At 37.4% G+C, this 20,724-nt stretch overlaps 1 long non-coding RNA gene across 1 annotated transcript in view; it reads left to right on the forward strand.

The window, feature by feature from the left end:
* Positions 1–20,724, forward strand: part of LOC309620840 — a 387,201-nt gene that overhangs the window by 127,352 nt on the left and 239,125 nt on the right. The gene's annotated exons all lie outside the window — the stretch shown is intronic.

Raw genomic sequence — 20,724 nt, forward strand, 5'->3', positions numbered from 1 at the left:
TTTCTAGACCACTCCAGTAAGCTATGTGATTTTTAAGGAGTCATTGCATTCCTGTGTCAGTTTCATCATTTGAGTCTAGACACTAAATCACAATGATGAAATACTGCAAAGACTTCAGGGATTAACCACATTTCCTGTTTTAACACCAGAATGTTGTGAGGACTTGTGATTTAAGGCTTGTATTAATACAAAAGCCTCTCTGACCAGTCGTTTTATACCAAAAGACATGAAACATATTTGTTTGTTCACTGAGCCATCATAGCCTTGACATATAGATCTGCAAAAAATCAGTCTGTTAAAATGATTTTCTCTTTCCAATTGTCTATATTCTTAAAATGACTCAGTATATGTCAAACTCTATTTTAAAATTAAAAAATAATTGGTGTACAACACTGGATGTTGATTGGGTTAATTAAATTGTATAAATAGGAAGAGTTGATGCCATTAGTGAAATATTGAATGAAAAATTTAAGTTCAATAATAAAGCAGAAAACACGTTCTCTAATGAGTGTGACAAAAAAAAAAAAAAAACTATGAAAGAACACTTATTAAGCACTGCTTTGTATTCCAGGCACATGCAAGATGATATACATCCATTGTTTCACTGAATCCTCACAGCAACACCATGGGTAGATATTTCGCAGATGGGAAAATGAGTTCATACAGTTGAAATAACTTACTAATGTCACATATAAATGATAGAACTAGAAATTCTAGGTCTGACTAACCTGCAAAGCCATTATTTTCTCTACACTTACAGGATGTTATACTAGTGCGATATTTAAGGTATAGGTTAACCTGCTGTAACAGAGAGACCCCCCAAACAGTGACATACATAAGATATTTGTTTATTGATTTGTTTATTAAATAAGTTTACTTTTCTCCCCCATAATGGTCTTGTAGTTCTCTGCTGGATTTTCAGCTCTGTTCCACAGAGTCATTCATGGTCACAAATTCCTCCCCTCTCTCTGGTCATCCATCCTTTAGGGTGTTCTCATCTGCATCATCAAAGCTGCGTTGCTTCCACGTTCATATTCCAACATACAGAAAGAAGCAAAAAATTTAAAAAATTAAAATCTAGAGAAAGTAACATGGCTTTCAAGTGGAAATGGTCCACATTCACTTACTTTCACATCCCATTGGTCCAAACTTAATTCTTTACCTCCTGGTCAAGAAAAGTGGGAAATTTAGTCTCAAGCTTGGTGGCTATGTGCCTATAAAACAAAGGGAGAATCGATTTGGAGGAAACATTAGTAGAGTGTCACTATTAAAGATTGTACAGAGGGGTCAGGTTTATGCTGTGTGTGGTGAAGGGACTCCACTAGAGAGTTAAGAACGCAGTGTAAGCAGAGAGTGCGCTCGGATGAAGATGTGATGAGAGGAATACATTGTGCCCCAACAATTGTGTAATGAATGGACATTTGAGTTTTGAGGCATATTTTATCTGAATTGCTTCTTGAATGAGAGATCAATTATTTAGAATATATTATAATATGATATATTATAATACAGGCTGTGTATAAAATATAAGACATTTGGACTATAATTAAGGATATTTATTACATTCTAATCTTAATTTACTATCAATAAAACTTAAAAATCATTTATTACAAAAAGTAAAAGGTAATAGATAAAACAGGTTTGGCAAAATCTTGAATACTGTTGATTCTGGGAGTTGAGTATAAAAACATTTACTATTCATTGCTTTCTATTTTTATATGTTTGAAGGGTTAACAGTACCAATGTGAATAGACTGATAAGTGGAAGCAAAGAATAGAAGTGAAAGCCAAACCACTTTGTTTTCTAAAATGATTCTATTTAACAATTTCAGATGGTGTATGTTCACAGTAATGACCTGTTATTTAGACCACATCATAGCAACTTTAGTTCCAATGCCATTGTCCTTTTAGTGTTTTTCAGGTGGAATGTCTTCTTGTGTGTTTCTATTCTTCTCCACACAACTTGCCCCAATGCTCTAACTTAAATTGATTTATTCATCCTCTAAAATTTTTCAGTAATGATAGACCACAACACGCATCTTTGTGCTTCATCAGATATTGCCAGATATGGTTACTCAGTGTCTTGTAGTCTTAGAAGTTTTATGTCAAAATATTCCTTATCATAAAATTATCAGTAGAATTTTGAAAGACAATTCTCTATTAGACAAAATTTACATTTTTTCAGAGTTTGGGTTCTTATCACTACATTTTTGTTTCTGAAAGAACTGAATTTATCACTCTTATTATTTATATGACTTTAGGTGAGTAACACAACCTCGCCGTGTTTCAGTTTCCTCATTTGTAAAATAAAAGTAATGATGCTTACTATGTAGAATGTTGTGAGTATAAAATGGGACACCTTAAGGTAAAGCACATAGCAGAGTGATTGGCGTATGTTAAGTGCTTAATAAATTTCAGTTCTCTATTCTCCTGCTTCTAAACATGATATAAGGAACAGGTGTTAATTCCAACAACTTACTTTACATGTTTTTAACAACTTTATTCTTGTATATTTTAATATTATAAAATCCATCCATTTCAGGTATAAAATTTAATGAATTTTACTAACTTTACCAAATGATACAATCATCATGATAAATTAGTTTTAGAACATTTTCATCCCACCCAATAACACCCCTTATGTCAATATGCTTTATCATCTTTAAACGTACTTTCTTTTATTGGATATTGCTTAGAATAAGACTTATGTACTTCTATTTCAAACTTCTAACGTCTTCCCAAACTACATTGAACCTTACAATGTTACTATCTTAACTGGTTCCCAGGCTATTGCTTTGCTTCCTGTGTTGCTATAATGCACAATAAATTTGAACCTGAGCAACTTGGGCAACAGAATCTTTAACAGTGATGACGTTCGACTACTAAGTATCTAAGCAAAGCTCTTCAAGCCACAGCAACATGGAATATATGCCTTTCTTTGAGCCTTTGTCTTATGCTAACACCTATAGCATGTTGTAACTAGTCTCTTTTTACCTTCTCAGTCAATGAGAATCTGACATGAGGCAACAATATTGACTGCTTATATTCATGTCTGTTTTAGCCAGAGTCCTCAGAAGTTTCTTGTTGATTAAATGATTCCTATTACTATTATTATTATTATTAATTAATTTAGTGCTTAATATATACCAGGAATCATGCAAATATTTCTTATGCTTCATTTCATTTGATTTTTATGATAACTCTATTAAATAGCTATTATCATCTTTATTTTGAAGATATAGAAATGTGTTTCCTATTTTACAGATGAGGAAACTGAGGTCTAGAGATGTACAATACTTTCTGAATATCACATAACAAGTAAGTAATAGAGCCTGACTACAAAGCCCTCTTAGCACTTTCTCAAGAGTAAAGATCACAAATTGAGTGCTCAATAAATATCAACCATTATTATCATTTACAATTATGAACCCATAAATACCCTGTGTGTGGTAGTCATTACTAACCCCATTTAGTTGAAGAGGAAACTGGGGGTCTGAGAGCTTAAGTAACTTGCTTAGTATCTCACAAGTACTAAGTAACAAATGTGGAAATTAAACCAAGTATGCTCTTGGATCTCCCTGCCTCTGAGTCAAATACTGGTCTGTGACTTACTAGCTATTTGACCATGGGAAAATTATTCAACATTTCTGTGCCTCAGTTTTCTTATCTACCATATGGGGTTAATGATAGTAGCAACTTAATAAATTGTGAAGATTAAATTAGTTAAGATATAAAAAACACTCAGAACCAGGGCCTGGTACTTAATAAGTGCTATATAAAAACTAGCTATTATTATTAGTAGAAGTGGTATCTATTATTATTATGCTCTGCCTTTGGGCCATGTATTATTTATCATATCAAGAGCACTGTTTTTCTGCCTCATAATCTTCTGCATAGTCCTATTTCCTTGCAACAACTTTTTTTTTTAACACCTTTATTGGAGTATAACTGCTTTACAATGTTGTGTTAGTTTCTGCTATATAACAAAGTGAATCAGCTATACATATACATATATCCCCATATCACCTCCATCTTGTGTGTTCCTCCCACCATCTCTATCCCACCCCTCTAGGTGGTCACAAAGCACAGAGCTGATGTCTCTGTGCAATGCGGCAGCTTCCTACTATCTATTTTACCTTTGGTAGTGTATATATGTACATGCGACTCTCTCACTTCGTCCCAGCTTACCCTTCTCGCTCCCCATTTCCTCAAGTCCATTCTCTACGTCTGGGTCTTTATTCCTGTCCTACCCCTAGGTTCTTCAGAACCATTTTTTTTTTAGATTCCATATGTATGTGTTAGCATACGGTATTTGTTTTACTCTTTCTGACTTACTTCACTCTGTATGACAGACTCTAGGTCCAACCACCTCATTACAAATAACTAAATTTCGTATCTTTTTATGGCTTAGTAATATTCCATTGTATATATGTGCCACATCTTTATCCATTCAACTGTCAGTGGACACATATGTTTCTCCCATTACCTGGCTATTTTAAATAGTGTTGCAATGAACACTGTGGTACATGACTCTTTCAATTACGGTTTTCCCAAGGTATATGCACACTAGTGGGATTACTGGGTCACATGGTAATTCTATTTTTAGTTTATTTAGGAAACTCCATGCTGTTCTCCATACTGGCTGTATCAGTTTACATTCCCACCAACAGTGCAGGAGGGTTCCCCTTTCTCCACATCCTCTCCAGCATTTATTGTTGCAGATTTTTTGATGATGGCCATTCTGACTGGTGTGAGGTGGTACCTCATTGTAGTTTTGATTTGCATTTCTCTAATAATTAGTGATGTTCAGCCTCCTTTCATGTGTTCCTTGGAAATCTGTATCTCTTCTTTGGGGAGATATCTATTTAGGTATTCTGCTCATTTTTGGATTGGGTTGTTTGTTTTTTTGATATTGAGCTGCATGAGCTGCTTGTAAAGTTTGGAGATTAATCCTTTGTCAGTTAGTTTCGTTTGCAAAGATTTTCTCCCATTCTGAGGATTGTCTTTTTGTCTTGTTTATGGTTTCCATTGCTGTGGAAAAGCTTTTAAGTTTCATTAGGTCCCATTTGTTTATTTTTGTTTTTATTTCCATTTCTCTAAGAGGTGGGTCAAAAAGGATCTTGCTGTGATTTATGTCGTAGAGGGTTCTGCCTATGTTTTACTCTAAGAGTTTTATGCTGTCTGGCCTTACATGTAGGTTTCTAATCCATTTTGAGTTTATTTTTGTGTATAGTGTTAGGGAGTATTTTAATTTCATTCTTTTACATGTAGCTGTCCAGTTTTCCCAGCACCACTTATTGAAGAGGCTGTCTTTTCTCCATTGTATATTCTTGCCTCCTTTATCAAAGATAAGTTGACCATATGTGCGTGAGTTCATCTCTGGGTTTTCTATCCTGTTCCATTGATCTATATTTCTGGTTTTGTGCCAGTACCATACTGTCTTGATTACTGTAGCTTTGTAGTGTAGTCTGAAGTCAGGAGGCCTGATTCCACCAGCTCCGTTTCTCTTTTCAAGATTGCTTAGGTTATTCAGGGTCTTTTGTGTTTCCATACAAATTGTGAAATTTTTTGTTCTAGTTCTGCGAAAAATGCCATTGGTATTTTGATAGGGATTGCACTGAATCTGTAGACTGCTTAGGGTAGTATAGTCATTTTCACAATGTTGATTCTTCCAGTCCAAGAACATGGTGTATCTCTCCATCTGTTTGAATCATCTTTAATTTCTTTCATCAGTGTCTTATAGTTTTCTGCAAACAGATCTTTGTCTCCTTAGGTAGGTTTATTCCTAGGTATATCATTCTTTTTGCTGCAATGGTAAATGTGAGTGTTTTCTTAATTTATCTTTCAGATTTTTCATCATTAGTGTATAGGAATGCAAGAGACTTCTGTGCATTAATTTTGCATTCTGCTACTTTTCCAAATTCATTGATTAGCTCTAGTAGTTTTCTGGTAGCATCTTTAGGTTTCTCTACGTATAATATCATGTCATCTGCAAACAGTGACCGTTTTACTACTTCTTTTCCAATTTGGATTCATTTATTTCTTTTTCTTCTCTGATTGCTGTGGTTAAAGCTTCCAAAACTCTGTTGAATAATAATTTTGAGAGTGGGCAACCTTGTCTTGTTCTTGATCTTAGTGGAAGTGGTTTCAGTTTTTCACCATTGAGAATGATGTTGGCTGTGGGTTTGTCATATATGGCCTTTATTATGTTGAGGTAAGTTCCCTCTATGCCTACTTTCTGCAGGGTTTTTATCATACATCGGTGTTGAATTTTGTCAAAAGCTTTTTCTGCATCTATTGAAATGATCATATGGTTTTTATCCTTTGATTTGTTAATTTGTTGATTGTTTTGCATATATTGAAGAATCCTTGCATTCCTGGGATGAAGCCCACTTGATCATGGTGTATGATCCTTTTAATGTGCTGTTAGATTCTGTTAGTATTTTGTTGAGGATCTTTGCATCTATGCTTATCATTGATTTTGGCCTGTAGTTTTCTTCCTTTCTGACATCTTTGTCTGGTTTGGGTATCAGGGTGATGGTGGCCTCGTAGAATGAGTTTGGGAGTGTTTCTCTCTCTCCTATATTTTGGAAGAGCTTGAGAAGGATAGGTCTTAGCTCTTCTCTAAATGTTTGATAGAGTTCGCCTTCTCTAAATGTTTGATAGAGTTCTTCTGTTAGAAGATTTTTTATCACAGTTTCAATTTCAGTGCTTGTGAATGGTCTGTTTATATTTTCTATTTCTTCCTGGTGCACTCTCAGAAAGTTGTGCTTTTCTAAGAATTTGTCCATTTCTTCCAGGTTGTTCATTTTATTGGCATTTACTGCTTGTAGTGATCTCTCATCATCCTTTGTATTTCTGTACTCTCAGTAGTTACTTCTCCTTTTTCATTTCTAATTCTGTTGAGTCTTTTCCGTTTTTTTCCTGATGAGTCTGGCTAATGGTTTATCAATTTTGTTTATCTTCTCAAAGAACCAGCTTTTAGTTTTATTGATCTTTGCTATCATTTCCTTCATTTCTTTTTCATTTATTTCTGATCTGATTTTTATGGTTTATTTCCTTCTGCTAACTTTGGGTTTTTTTTTTTTTTTTGGTTCTTCTTTCTCTAATTGCATTACGTGTAACGTTAGGATGTTTATTTGAGATTTTTCTTATTTCTTGAGGTAGGAATGTATTGCTATACACTTCCCTCTTAGAACTGCTTTTGTTGCATCCCATTAGTTTGGGGTCGTCATTTATTCATTGTCATTTGTTCCTAGGTATTTTTTAATTTCCCCTTTGATTACTTCAGTGATCTCTTATTTATTTAGTAGTGTATTGTTTAGCCTCCATGTGTTTGCATTTTTTACCGTTTTTTTCCTGTAACTGATATCTAGTCTCGCAGTGTTGTGGTGAGAAAACATACTTGATACGATTTCAATTTTCTTAAATTTACTGAGAATTGATTTGTGACCCAAGATATGGTCTATCTGCAGAATGTTCCATGAGCACTTGAGAAGAACCTGTATTCTCTTGTTTTTTGAATGGAATGTCCTATAAATATCAATTAAGTCCATCTTGTTTAATGTGTCATTTAAAGTTTGTGTTTCCTTATTTATTTTCGTTTTGGATGATCTGTCCATTGGTGAAAGTGGGGTGTTAAAGTCCCCTACTTTGATTGTATTACTGTCAATTTCCCCTTTTATGGCTGTTAGCAGTTGCATTATGTATTGAGGTTCTCCTATGTTGGGTGCATAAATATGTACAATTGTTATATCTTCTCCTTGTATTTATCTCTTGATCATTATGTACTGTCCTTTTTGTCTCTTGTAATAGTCTTTATTTTAAAGTCTATTTTGTCTGCTATGAGAATTGCTACTCCAGCTTTCTTTTGATTTCAATTTGCATGGAATATCTTTTTCCATCCCCTCACTTTCAGTCTGTATGTGTCCCTAGGTCTGAAATGGGTTTCTTGTAGACAGCATATATACGGGTCTTGTTTTTGTATCCATTCAGCCAGTCTATGTCTTTTGCTTGGAGCATTTAATCCATTTACATTTAGGATAATTATCGATACGTATGTTCCTATTACCATTTTCTTAATTGTTTTGGGCTGGTTTTTGTACGTCTTTTCCTTCTCTTGTGCTTCCTGCCTAAATAAGTTCCTTTAGCATTTGTTGTAAACCTGGTTTGGTGGTGCTGAATTCTCTCAGCTTTTGCTTGTCTGTAAAGGTTGAAATTCTCCGTTGAATCTGAATGAGATCCTTGCTGGGTAGAATAATCTTGGTTGTAGGTTTTCCCCTTTCATCACTTTAAATATGTCCTGCAACTCCCTTCTGGCTTGCAGAGTTTCTGCTGAAATATCTGCTGTTAACCTTATGGGGATTCCTTTGTACATTATTTGTTGCTTTTCCCTTACTGCCTTTAATATTTATTTTTTGTATTTATTTTTTGATAGTTTGAATAATCTGTGTCTTGGCATGTTTCTCCTTGCATTTATCCTGTATGGGACTCTCTGTCCTTCCTGGACTTGACTGTTTCCTTTCCCATATTAGGGAAGTTTTCAACTATAATCTCTTCAAATATTTTCTCAGTCCCTTTCTTTTTCTCTTCTTCTGGGACCCCTATGATTCAAATATTGGTGCATTTAATGTTGTCCCAGATGTCTCTGAGACTGTCCTCAATGCTTTATTTATTTATTTTTTTATTCTGCTCTGTGGTAGTTATTTCCACTATTTTATCTTCCAGGTCACTTATCTGTTCTTCTGCCTCAATTATTCTTCTATTGATTCCTTCTCGAGAGTATTTAATTTCAGTTATTGTGTTGTCATCATTGTTTGTTTGCTCTTTAGTCTTCTAGGTCCTTGTTAAATGTTTCTTGTATTTTCTCCATTCTATTTCCAATATTTTGGATCATCTTTACTAACATTACTCAATTCTTTTTTGGGTAGACTGCCTATTTTGTCTTCATTTGTTTGGTCTTGTGGGTTTTTACTTTGCTCCTTCATCTGCTGCATATTTCTCTGTCTTCTCATTTTTCATAACTTACTGTGTTGGGGTCTTCTTTTCACATGCTTCAGGTTCGTAGTTCCCATTGTTTTTTGTGTCTGCCCCCAGTGGTATGGTTGGTTCAGTGGGTTGTGTAGGCTTCCTGGTGGAGTCGACTGGTGCCTGTGTTCTCGTGGATGAGGCTGTATCCTGTCTTTCTGGTGGACAGGACCACGTCTGGTGGTGTGTTTTGGGGTGTCTGTGAACTTATTATTATTTAAGGCAGCCTCTCTGCTAATGGGTGGACTTGGATTCATGTCTTGCTAGTTGATTGGCATGGGGTGTCCAGCACGGGAGCTTGCTGGTCGTTGAGTGGAGTTGGGTCTTATCATTGAGATAGAGATCTCTGGGAGAGCTCTCACTGATTGATATTATGTGGGGCTGGGATGTCTCTGGTGGTCCAATGTCCTGAACTTGGCTCTCATACCTCAGAGGCTCAGGCCTGACACCTTGCTGGAGCACCAAAACCCTGTCAGCCACACAGCTCAGGAGAAAATGGAGAAAAAAAAAGAAAGAAAAAAATAATAAAATTTTAAAAAAAGTCATTAAAATAAAAAAAAGTTTATATTATTAAAATAAAAAATAAAAAAGTAATAAAAAAGAAAAGATCAACCAAACCAATAAACAAATCCACCATTGATAACAAGCGCTAAAACCTATACTAAGTTAAACATAAAAATCAGAAACTACTCTGTTGAATACAGACAACCTCAAGTCTACATTTCCTCTCCAAGTCCATTTCCTCAGTTTTAGGATGATTCGTTGTCTATTCAGATATTTCACAGATGCAGGGTACATTAAGTTGATTGTGGAGATTTAATCCACTGCTCCTGAGGCTGCTGGGAGAAATTTCCCTTTCTCTTCTTTGTTCACACAGCTCCTGGGATTCAGCTTTGGATTTGGCCCCACCTCTGTGTGTAGACGCTCTCAGGATTCTGTTTCCTGCCCAGACAGGAAGGGGTTAAAACAGTGTCTGATTAGGGCACTCTTGCTCACTCAGGCCGGGGGTTAGGGAAGGATACAGCAGTCATAATTGGAATGCAGGGTGAGCCTGCAGCGGCAGAGGCCAGCATGATCTTGCAACAGCCTGAGGCATGCCATGTGTTCTCCGGGGGAAGTTTTCTCTGGATAAGGGGACCCTGGCAGTGGCAGGCTGCACAGGCTCCTGGGAGGGGAGGTGTGGATAGTGATGTGTGCTTGTACACAGGCTTCTTGGTGGCTGCAGCAGCATCCTTAGCGTTTCATGCCCATCTCTGATGTCTGTGCTGATAGCCGTGGCTGGATTCCGTCTCTGTAGCTCGTTTAGGCGGTGCTTTGAATCCCCTCTCCTCGCGCACCCCAAAACAATGGTCTCTTGCCTCTTAGGCAGGTCCAGACTTTTTCCCAGACTCCCTCCCAGCTCGCTGTGGTGCACTATCCCCCATCAGATTATGTTCGTACATCCAACCCCAGTCCTCTCCCTGGGATCTGACCTCCGAAGAAGCTGGAGCCTCAGCTCCCAGCCCCCACTTACCCCGGCTGGCAGGTGAACAGACAAGCCTCTTGGGCTGGTGAGTGCTGGTTGGCACTGATCCTCTGTGCAGGAATCTCTCTGCTTTACCCTCTGTCGCCCTGTTGGTATGCTCTCCTCTGTGGCTCTGAAGCTTCCCCCCAGCCCACCCCTGTCTCCGCCAGTGAAGGGGCTTCCTAGTGTATGGAAACGTTTCCTCCTTCACAGCTCCCTCCCAGAGGTGCAGGTCCGGTCCCTGTTCTTTTGTCTCTGTTTTTCCTTTTTTCTTTTACCCTACCCAGGTACATGAGGATTTTCTTGCCTTTTGGGAAGTCTGAGGTCTTTTCCCAGCGTTCAGTAGGTGTTCTGTAGGAGTTGTACCACATGTAGATGTATTTCTGATGTATTTCTGGGGAGGAAGATGATCTCCACGTCTTACTCCTCCGCCATCTTTAAGGTCCTCCAACAACATCTTAAAGATGTTTCAAAGTTATATTTTTAGCATTACACCAAACCAATAAAAACTATTTCTAAAGATGTAGGATTGAGTTTTTTCACACTGTGCATTTGTGATTAGTATGCTTGCCAATGTGATAAGAGTGTATGAGAACAGAAATTCACTCTCTTTTTTTGTGATAAGGGTCAAGTTTCATACTATTCTTGAGAATCTCTATAGTCTTGTTTCTCACAAGCCGTGGGGAAATAATGCTGTTATCAAAGCTAATGAAGTGAGAGGTCTGTATCATTATTATGAGCAGTGAGCCCAAAAGGAAAAGGTCCAAACCTCTTGGCAAGGACAAATATCAGCTGGAGCCCTGGGGAGGCTTTTTACAAATTTCAAACACTACTTAGGAGGTTAGAGTCATTTCTGATAAATAGAATTGCTAGCTGATATCTCTTGAAAGTGGCAATAGTAGCTGGAAAGCAAATATCAACCTAAAATAGAGTCGTATTTCTCATAAGCAGTGATTTACAGGTGAATCCACCTGGATGGCTACAAACACTAGCTACCTAAAAAATAAATAAATAAATAAATAAGGCTAAGCTTTCATGAATCATTTGTTATGTGTGCCAAATATACAATTGTGATTAAAACTTGTCTGTAGTTTGCCCATTCACTCATTCATAAAATGTTTCTCAAGTGCCTGCTACACGCTATGCACTTTATATTGGTTCTTTGATATTGGGAATGAATAATAACATTGTCAAAAAAATGTCTTTACCTCTGCTGTGACCCTGGGGGTTCCCTCCATTTTACCTCTGCTGTGACCCTGGAGATTTCTCAGCTTCATTATAGATATATTCTGACTTAGTTCTGGTACAGATGATCGAATCAATATCCTTATCCCAGGATATCTTAGATCCTGCCACGATAGTAGAATGTTTGAAATTAATTTACTTCATTTAAGAGAAAAACCAATATTTTGTCTGTGATCAATTTAATAGGGGTTAAGTGACTAGTAAATGCATTAGTCATTTTTAATATTTACCTTAAAAGTATATTTAGTCTGGCAAAACCTATGTTCCAAACATTGTTATAAAAATGTGATTATCTTATTCCAAAAACAGATACAGAAAAAAAGGGGAAATTAATTCCATCTCTACTGCATCGTGATCCTATTTATTTAATTATCTGAATCTAAATATTTCAGTAATGATCAAAGTAATTGTTAACAATGTTCTGTAGATTTAAATATTCTCTTAAGCAATAGTCAAAAAATGCATATAAATTTCTTTTATTTTCCAAACACAAAGCTGATAAGAATAAATCAGAGCTCCCACCATGTATTTAATGATAATTTTGAAGTCTATATATATATATATATAATATATATATACATATTTATTTATTTATTTCTTGTCCTAACAATATTGAAAAGGTGTTTATAATCTACACTACTTGCATTATTAGAGTCAGTTCAAGATGGGAACAATGAACCATAACTGTTGTCCTTTTTTTCCAAGTGACTTTAAAAAGACCTTTATACCTTGTAATTAATTGGCCAACTAGGGAAATCTGCTGTAGAAATAAATGCAGTTCAAATAGTATTCCATAGTAGATGGCATTTGTTCAGAAAACTTTTTTCTGAAGACTATTAAAACATACATGAGAAACTACCAATTACTTAGCCCATAGAGAGTTCCTTACAGAAAAAGCTGGGGGAATTATCATACAATAATAATAAAAACACTGAATGTGTTACCTTGGGCATGAGATCATATACTCTTGGTGACTTTAGTCACCAGGTTTTATATCTAATTAGGTAGATCAATGTGCTTCAGCATCAGTTTAAATAGTTGACTCTTTACTGAAAAATTAAAATTTATTTGTGTGAAATATGTAGAGAACTGCAGTCTTAAAGTGACATTGGATGTTTCACTCACAAGAATACTTTTCATCACTATATAACATTTTAAAATATTTATTTATTTATTATTTATATTTGGCTGCATTTGGTCTCTGTTGCGGTGTGTGGGCCTTTCATCACGGTGGCCTCTCTTGTTGCGGAGCACGGGCTCCAGGTGAGCAGGCTTCAGTAGTTGTGGCACACGGGCTCAGCAGCTGTGGCCTGCGGGCTCCAGAGCGCAGGCCCAGCAGCTGCAGCGCAGAGCTTAGCCACTTCGCAGCATGTGGGATCCTCCCAGACCAGGGCTTGAACCCACATCCCCTGCACTGTCAGGCGGGCTCTGAACCACTGCACCACCAGGGAAGCCCCTATATAACATTTTTGATAGGCATCTTAAAGTGCAACAGTGGATAAGAAGATATTAGTTTTCACATTTCCCTAAAACTATAACAACTTTAATTTATTGCAGAAGAAAATACCTGGAACACATGATGCAAATGTAGTTTAAAAAAATGTTCTCTCTTGTTTTGAACTGAAATCTACAATTGAATTTCACTCATCGAAGTCTTGCTTACCCCAAACCAGTCATTTTGCAAGACATGAATATTTACATGAAAAGCTTTTTCTTTTCCTTCTTATGTGACCATTAGTTTATTCAAATGAGCTCCTTTTGGGTAATTGAAATTTGACTGAATTAGTTAGATAATGGTCAGTACTTAAATCTGTGCCAAGGTACTGTTGACCTAAAACAAATAGACTGCCAGTTATTTCTCCAGCAAGAATGGGTTTATTTGAGATCAGCAAAAAATTGGAATTGGAAGTCTCCAACTATGGCTCACCATGTGTAAGTCCTTGCACAGCAAGGGAAAGAGAATTCTTTTATAGAGAGGAAAAGGAAGTTGGGAAGGCTATAGTAAACAAAGATTCCATAGCTTTTCATTGGCTGAGTTGTTGCCAGGAAGGAAAATGGAATCTTTCTTCTTCTTCTTCTTGGGTTCTGTTACCATTGCAAGACATGAGAGCTCCCCTTTCTGGTCTCCTGACTCCATTTAATTGAGGTTTCTGTTTATTAGTTTTTTATATTTTCCCTTTTTGATCAAGATCTTTCTGTGAAAGCATCACTGATCAAGAGTCAGGTTTTCCAGTTTCAGTGGCTTTTTCCTTTCAATGCCAGGAAGGATCTTTCCTGGGTGTAGTGTCTCACGTCAGAGGGAAAGTGCACAGACTGGAAACATGTTGAAATCACGTTCAAATTACAAGGAGGGGTAAGAGGGAGAACTCTCAGGCACTTTTTATGTAAAGTTCATATGTTATTAAGATCATAGACATTGGAGATCATATGAAGCATTATGCCATCATCAAAGGTTTGGTGACAAATTTCCAGCAGGCCTGGTCTGGATATCTTGGGAAATCCATCTCATCAGATCTTGTCTGCTTCAGTTCTGAGAAATTTTTATTTTCAGGTCACCAGATGAAGTGTAGGTCCAGTCAGGGTTTGACACTTTCTTTATGTGTGTCATGTAAATCCAAGAGCCTAGACCCAAGAGTTTGGCAGCGCAAGGGTTGGTTACCAGTACCTTATAAGAGCTTTTCCAACAAGGTTGAAGAGCATCTTTCCAGAGGTGTCTTTTCCAATAGACAAAATCTCCAGGTTGCAAGGTGTGATGCTTAAGGTCTTTGTTTCCTGAGAGCACATTGTGAAAAGATTGTTCTACCAAACATGGTTACTTTGAATAGAAGTAATTAGTTTGCAATATTGGAGTATCTCTCCTTTTATCAGTTGTGGATCAAAAGAGGCAGGAGCCAAGTGCATTGGGCATCTGTGGCTATCTAAAAGGGTAAGAGTTTATGAGTTTCAAAAGGAGTGTATCTGAGATTTAGAAGGACCAACAGCAATGCTTTTGGCCAAGGTGTTTGAGGGTCTCTACAAGTTTTGTCAACTGAATTTTAATAATACTATTAGTGCATTTGACTATCCCAGAATATTGAGGATGGTAAGCACAGTGAAAATGTTGCAAAACCAGCCAAATATAGCAGACTTGTAGAAGTATCTGACCAGTAAAATGGGTTCTTCTATCATTATGAAGTTAAAGAGGAGTTTCTTAGGTATGAATAGTCTTTCCCAAAAGGACTTTAAACATAGAAGAGATTGTGGCCTGTCTAAAAGAGAAGGCTTCAGTCCAGTGTGGATACATATACACCATAACTAAAACACATTTAGATCCATAAGATGGAGGAGGTTGTATTTGCCAGACCTTGAATTGTCCATTAGGCAATTTAAAATGTCTGGGAGCAGTACAAATAGGCTTCCCTGGGTTGTACTTTGGACAAGTGAGACAAGTAAGGTAGGCATTTTTTGAGGCTTTGTTAATGTTTCCCCACCAATATTTATTCATAAAGGCTATAATTTTATCAGCTGACCGAGGGTTTAATGCATGTACAGTGGTAAGGAGTAGGAATTTTCAAGTCTCTAGTAGGACTGGGTTATTATTTGGTTCAAACCAGAGCTTTCTCTTTTTGTCAAACCAATAATTGCTGAATTCCCAATATTGTTTTTCTTTTCTGAGGCCAATTTTTGGGCTTCTCCAAACAGTTTTTCCAAATTATCATTTGGGGAAGTATCCCTTTGGACCATGACAGAGACTTGGCTGCTGTTGGTTCCTTTAAGGGCAGCATTCCTTACAGAAATATCAACAAGGTGATTATCTTTTAGTATCTAGAGCGTCAAATTTAGAATGTCCTCGAATCTTAATAATAGCTAAAGTGGCAGGTAAAGGTATTGCATCCAATAATTCCTAAACATAGGGGTTATTTTAAATTTTATTCCTGCTGGAATTAAAGAAGTCATGTTGCTTTCACAACATTGCCAAATCATTAGCTACTCCAAAAGTATACCTACTATTAGTATAAATATTGACAGCTTTGCCCTTGGCTAAAGTGACAGCCTGTGTAAGAGCATATAATTCAGCCTATTGGGTTGAAGTAGCCATAGGTAAAGTTGTTGCCTCAACAACAACAAAAGGAGTTACAATAGTAAACCCAGCATAATATTTGCCATTGTCACCTTTTAAATCAGAACCATCAGTGAACCATGAGAAGTCAGCATTACACAAAGGAATTTCCTGCAGATATCATGAAGAGTCAAGGTGATTTGTCAGCATTAACCAGTCCTGAAGGACTTCGTTGTTGATGGAGGAGAGAAAAGTAGCCAGGTTAAGGTTATTACAAAATAAAAGAGTTATGTGAGGGCAGTTAACAAAGAACTTTAGAGGAGGTGTGGTGGCTGATTGAGAAATGATGAGTGGGATGGGAATTCAGGAAGGCTTCTACTGCATGAGGTACAAAAATGGTTAAAGGAGATCCCACAATTTTATTGTTGGCCTTGACAGAAAAGGCAGTGGCAGTAATGGCTCTAAAGCAAGGGGGTTATCCCCATGCCACAAGATCAAGTTGCTGGCCATAATACCTTATGGGTCAGTGGTGGTTCCCATGTTGTTGGATGAATACCCTGAAGATATTCCCTTTCTTCTCATATATAAAAAGGAAAAAGGAAATCTGAAAATTGGGATGCCCAAGGGCAGGTAGGTTCATCAGACTCCTCTAAGTCCTTAAAGGCAATTTTGTCTGGTTCTACCAATAAAATTGGGTTGGAGTTGTTATTCTTTAGTACAACATATGGTGGTTTAGCCATAAGAGAAAATTTTTGAATCCAATTTTGGCAGAAACTAACTAGCCTGAGAAAACTTCACAGTTGGTGTTTAGTTTTGGGTTTTGGGAAACTTAGGATACCATGAAGCCCATCTGGGTCTAGGTATAACCCTTGTTCTGAAATCAGATGCCCTACATATTAAACCTGGGTTTCGGAAAACTGCAATTTTTCCTTGGTGACCTTATGTTCCTTTAAAGTCAGAAGCCTTAGAAGGTGGATTATGTCTTCCCTTGAAGAAGCTTGAGGAGGAGAGCAAAGAAGCAAATCATCTACATATTGCAGCAAAGTAGAATGCCTAAGAAACTTTATATTATCCAGATCAGACATCAGGATTTGTGAGAAATAAGAAGGACTGTCAGTAAAATCCTGAGGCATTACTGTCCAGGTAAATTTTTTTGCTTCCCAGGTGAAGACAAAAATATATTGGTTAGCTTCATCAACTAGAACACTAAAGAATGCACTGCATAAATCAATTACAGTAAAGAATTTGCTTCCAGAAGGAGTGGATGTTAGTAGCGTATGCGAATCAGGAACAACAGACGTGGAAGGATAACAATGCTGTTTATTGCTTGGAGATTCTGGACAAACCTCCATCCTTGGCCCTTAGGTTTTCTTACTGTTAGACAGAAGTATTACATGGACTAGTACAAGGAATAATGAGGTCTTGAGACTTGTAATCCTCTGTTATGGGCTTTATACATTAAAGGGCTTCTTTACTTATAGGGTATTGATTAATTCTGGGAAGAGGTTTTGAAGTATCTATTTGAATCTTAATGAGAGATGCACTGTGAATTTTACCAATATCAGTTGGAGATTTTGCACATAAGGTTAGTGGTAGCTGATTCAGTAGAGACAAATGATCAGTGTTTCCAGAATCAGCTCTAGTACTGTAAGAGATGAAAGAAATAAAATATATCAAAGGGTTATTTAATTCACCTGATTGGTTTCTTTGCTGACTACCGTCAAATTCTAGAACTATTTCCACTTTTGAGGAGAAATATCCAGCATGATGCTTCCCTAAGAAGTCTCAGCCTAATAAATGGGTAGGGGTAGAGAAACTAAGGAGAAAAGAGTGTGTATCTTTCAAAGGATCTAAACAAAAGGGAATGGGTTCAGAGAAAGGAACTTCTTGAGGTTCATTAGGGATCCCCACTATTTGAATTGTCTTAGTGCTCCAAGGCAGGGACTGTCTTATAGTACTGGAGTTGAGCACCAAGAATGTGGCTCCAGTGTCAGCTAGGACAGGAAGAGATTCATCCCCAATCTGGAGAAATATTTCTCCAAGTCAATTAAGAGGGAGGATTGGGAAGATCTCCTGCAGTTTCTTAGAGCCCTATCATTGAGAATTGGGAGGACTTTGGAAAGGCAGGTTTGAGGACTGAAGGAGTCTGAAGTGATTAAATTTGTAAAAATCTCTTTTCCAATGTCCTGGGTTTATTTGTTTGTTTTTCAATAATGGCAGAAACTAGGAGGGTTTTGGTTTCATTTAGGGACCTTCCTTTGCTGGAGCTGAAGAATAAGAATTTCAGTGGTCCTCCTTTTAGGTGATTCATCCAGAGTGTAAGAGAGCTGGTTTACCAGTATAACTAAATCTGGAGCGGATATAGTTTCCCATTCCATCCTTGTCCTTTTTACTAGAAGAGAAAGGTCCCAGTTCAGCCCATTAATATAGAGTTAAAAATGACCTGGGGTGGAATCAAAAAAAAAAAAATCTGAAGTTAATTGTAATAGTCATGAACAGGCTCATCAGATTTTTATATGCAAGCCTGAATTTTGTTCCAATCAATAGATTGGAAAAGCCTTAGGAATTGCCCAACAAAGTTACCTAGAGATTGCCTGAGTATGATCATATAATAAGTTAGTGGGCTGGTCTCCTGGTTGTAATTCTAGAGACCTGTCAGGATTTTCCCTTTAGTGGTTTTCATCCAATGCTGGGCCTGGCCTTCACAGACAAGCATACGAACTAGCTGATAGAAGTCAGAGAAACCAGGTTGATAAGTTGGAATGACTGTATTAAATTCCTCAGCAAATCTGTAAGAAACTTTGGCTACTCGGAGAAAATCTTTGACTGTGGCTCGCAGTTCAGTTTTAGTTCAGAGAATACAAGAAGTTAAGAGTTTAGCTTCTGGATCCTCAGAAGGCTTAATTTTAAAGGGACAGGTTCTGATACATCCAGAGGAAAAGGGAGAGGGACATTTTCAGAGAAAAAGGGAAGTTCGGCAAGATAATTAGTATTGTGAAACAGGGTTTAGAAGAGGTGTAGGCGGTATAGGAGGGAAGAAGGAAGATGGCCCTGGAGGTGGGGCCTGAGCATGAGGAGCTGAGGGAGAGAGACAAGATGATGCTGGAGGCAGGGACTGAGACAAAGAAGCCAATGAAGAGGAGAATGAAACTTTGAAAGCCGTTTTATCATTGTTTGCCTCAGTTAATATTAAAATCTTATTTTGCAGAAAGGCAATTTTAGGCTACTGATAACATTTGGAAGCCTCAAAATCAATCAATATACGCATTCCATTCAGTTCTGGAAATTTTAGAGTTATGGTAGTCCAACTCAGTTTTACAAAGGTAATGGCCATTGATATTCTAAATTTCCTTTAGTCAAGTTGGTCCATTTAGTTAGAAATGTGCTTAAGGAAAGACTAGGGTATTTAAACACAAAATCACTCAGAGTCCTTGTAGCGGGACTCAAAATATTTAGATAAATGGGATCCCATTTCTCAGAGGTTTTTCTCTAAAGTAAAAGAATAATTTTTAAACACAAACAGCTTACAGCTCGAACAACTCAAACAGCCTGAACAGCTCAAATTTCTCTAACAGCTTACCATTCAAACTGCTTAAACAGTTCAAATAGCTCAAACAACTTGCAGGCCTAATACCAGCCAGTTCTAAGAGAACAGCTTGGTCCCGAAGGAGCCAAGCTGAAGGCTTCTCAACTCAGTTCCCATAGAACAGCCACTATTCTAAAGGAATGGGTTGAAGGCTGAACTGGCACAGTTCCAATGAAACAGTCCCTGCTCCCAAAGGCATGGTCCAAAGGCTAGTCAGTTCCTGTAGGAATAGCTTCTGTTCCAAAAGGAATGGGCTGAAGGCTGAACCAGTTCCAGTTGGAACAGTCTGATTTCAAATAAGACTGAAGTGCCAAACAAGCACTTGCATATAGAACAAGGCCTTAACCAGAAAGGATGAAATCTTAAAACAGATCTCTAATAAAACCTAGAGAGCTTCAAAATGCAAAGAGAACAGAAGCTTGAATCCAGTACAAAGACATACCTTCAAACTCCAGGGTTGGCAAGAAAAGCAGTGAGGAACAATGGGCTTAATGTGGGTATCACACCTGTTTACTTACCAGTCCTGGATTTGTTGGCAGGATTCTCTTGATCCCTATATTAGCCACAAAAATGTTGACCTAAAACAAATAGATTGCCAGTTATTTCTCCATCAAAAATGTGTTTATTCAGGATTGGGAAAGAATTGAAATTCACAGTCTGTAACTGTAAGCAGATAGGGTAGGGGGTCCCCAGACAGAGAGAACCAGGCATGGCTTTCTTGACAGAAGAGAAGCCATTTTTGGCCGAAGCCATTTTGTGATCTAAGCCTGGCCACAATGCTTGTCCTTGAACAGGTCTCAGTAATTAATGATCTTAAGAGAAGAAAAGAATGCAGAAAGAATGACTGTTATCAGGCAAGAGATGTAATAATAGCAAAGATAATGTATCAGTTGTAAAGACTCCCAGTTCTGTTTCAATAGTGAAGATTACCCTGAAGTGCTCAAACACTAGATCGACTGGAACCTAAGGGATGATATTGACCTTTTCTGACTCTCATGACTACAATCAACTAAAGCTTAGACTCTGTAAACTGCTCAAGCCTCTTCTTGAATATGCATGTAGCCTTAGCTTAAAACTTCCCCAATATTGCTGTTTGGAGAGACGCTGCTTTGGGAAAGATTCTCAGTGTTCTGCTTACTTGCTGCAAGTAATGATCCTTCTTTCTCCTGATCTTTGGCTTTGTTGTTTCTTTTGGCTTGACACACACCAAGAGGCAGACCCAGTTTTTGGGTAACACAACTGTGGCAGGCCATGTGCAAGTGCCCACAAAGCAAGGGAAGGGGAATGTTTTTATAGAGGGGAAGAGGAATTTGGGATGGCTATA

The sequence above is a fragment of the Balaenoptera borealis genome (genome assembly GCF_965194805.1).
Source record: "Balaenoptera borealis genome assembly, chromosome: X".
In the NCBI taxonomy this organism is placed as follows: Eukaryota; Metazoa; Chordata; class Mammalia; order Artiodactyla; family Balaenopteridae; genus Balaenoptera; species Balaenoptera borealis.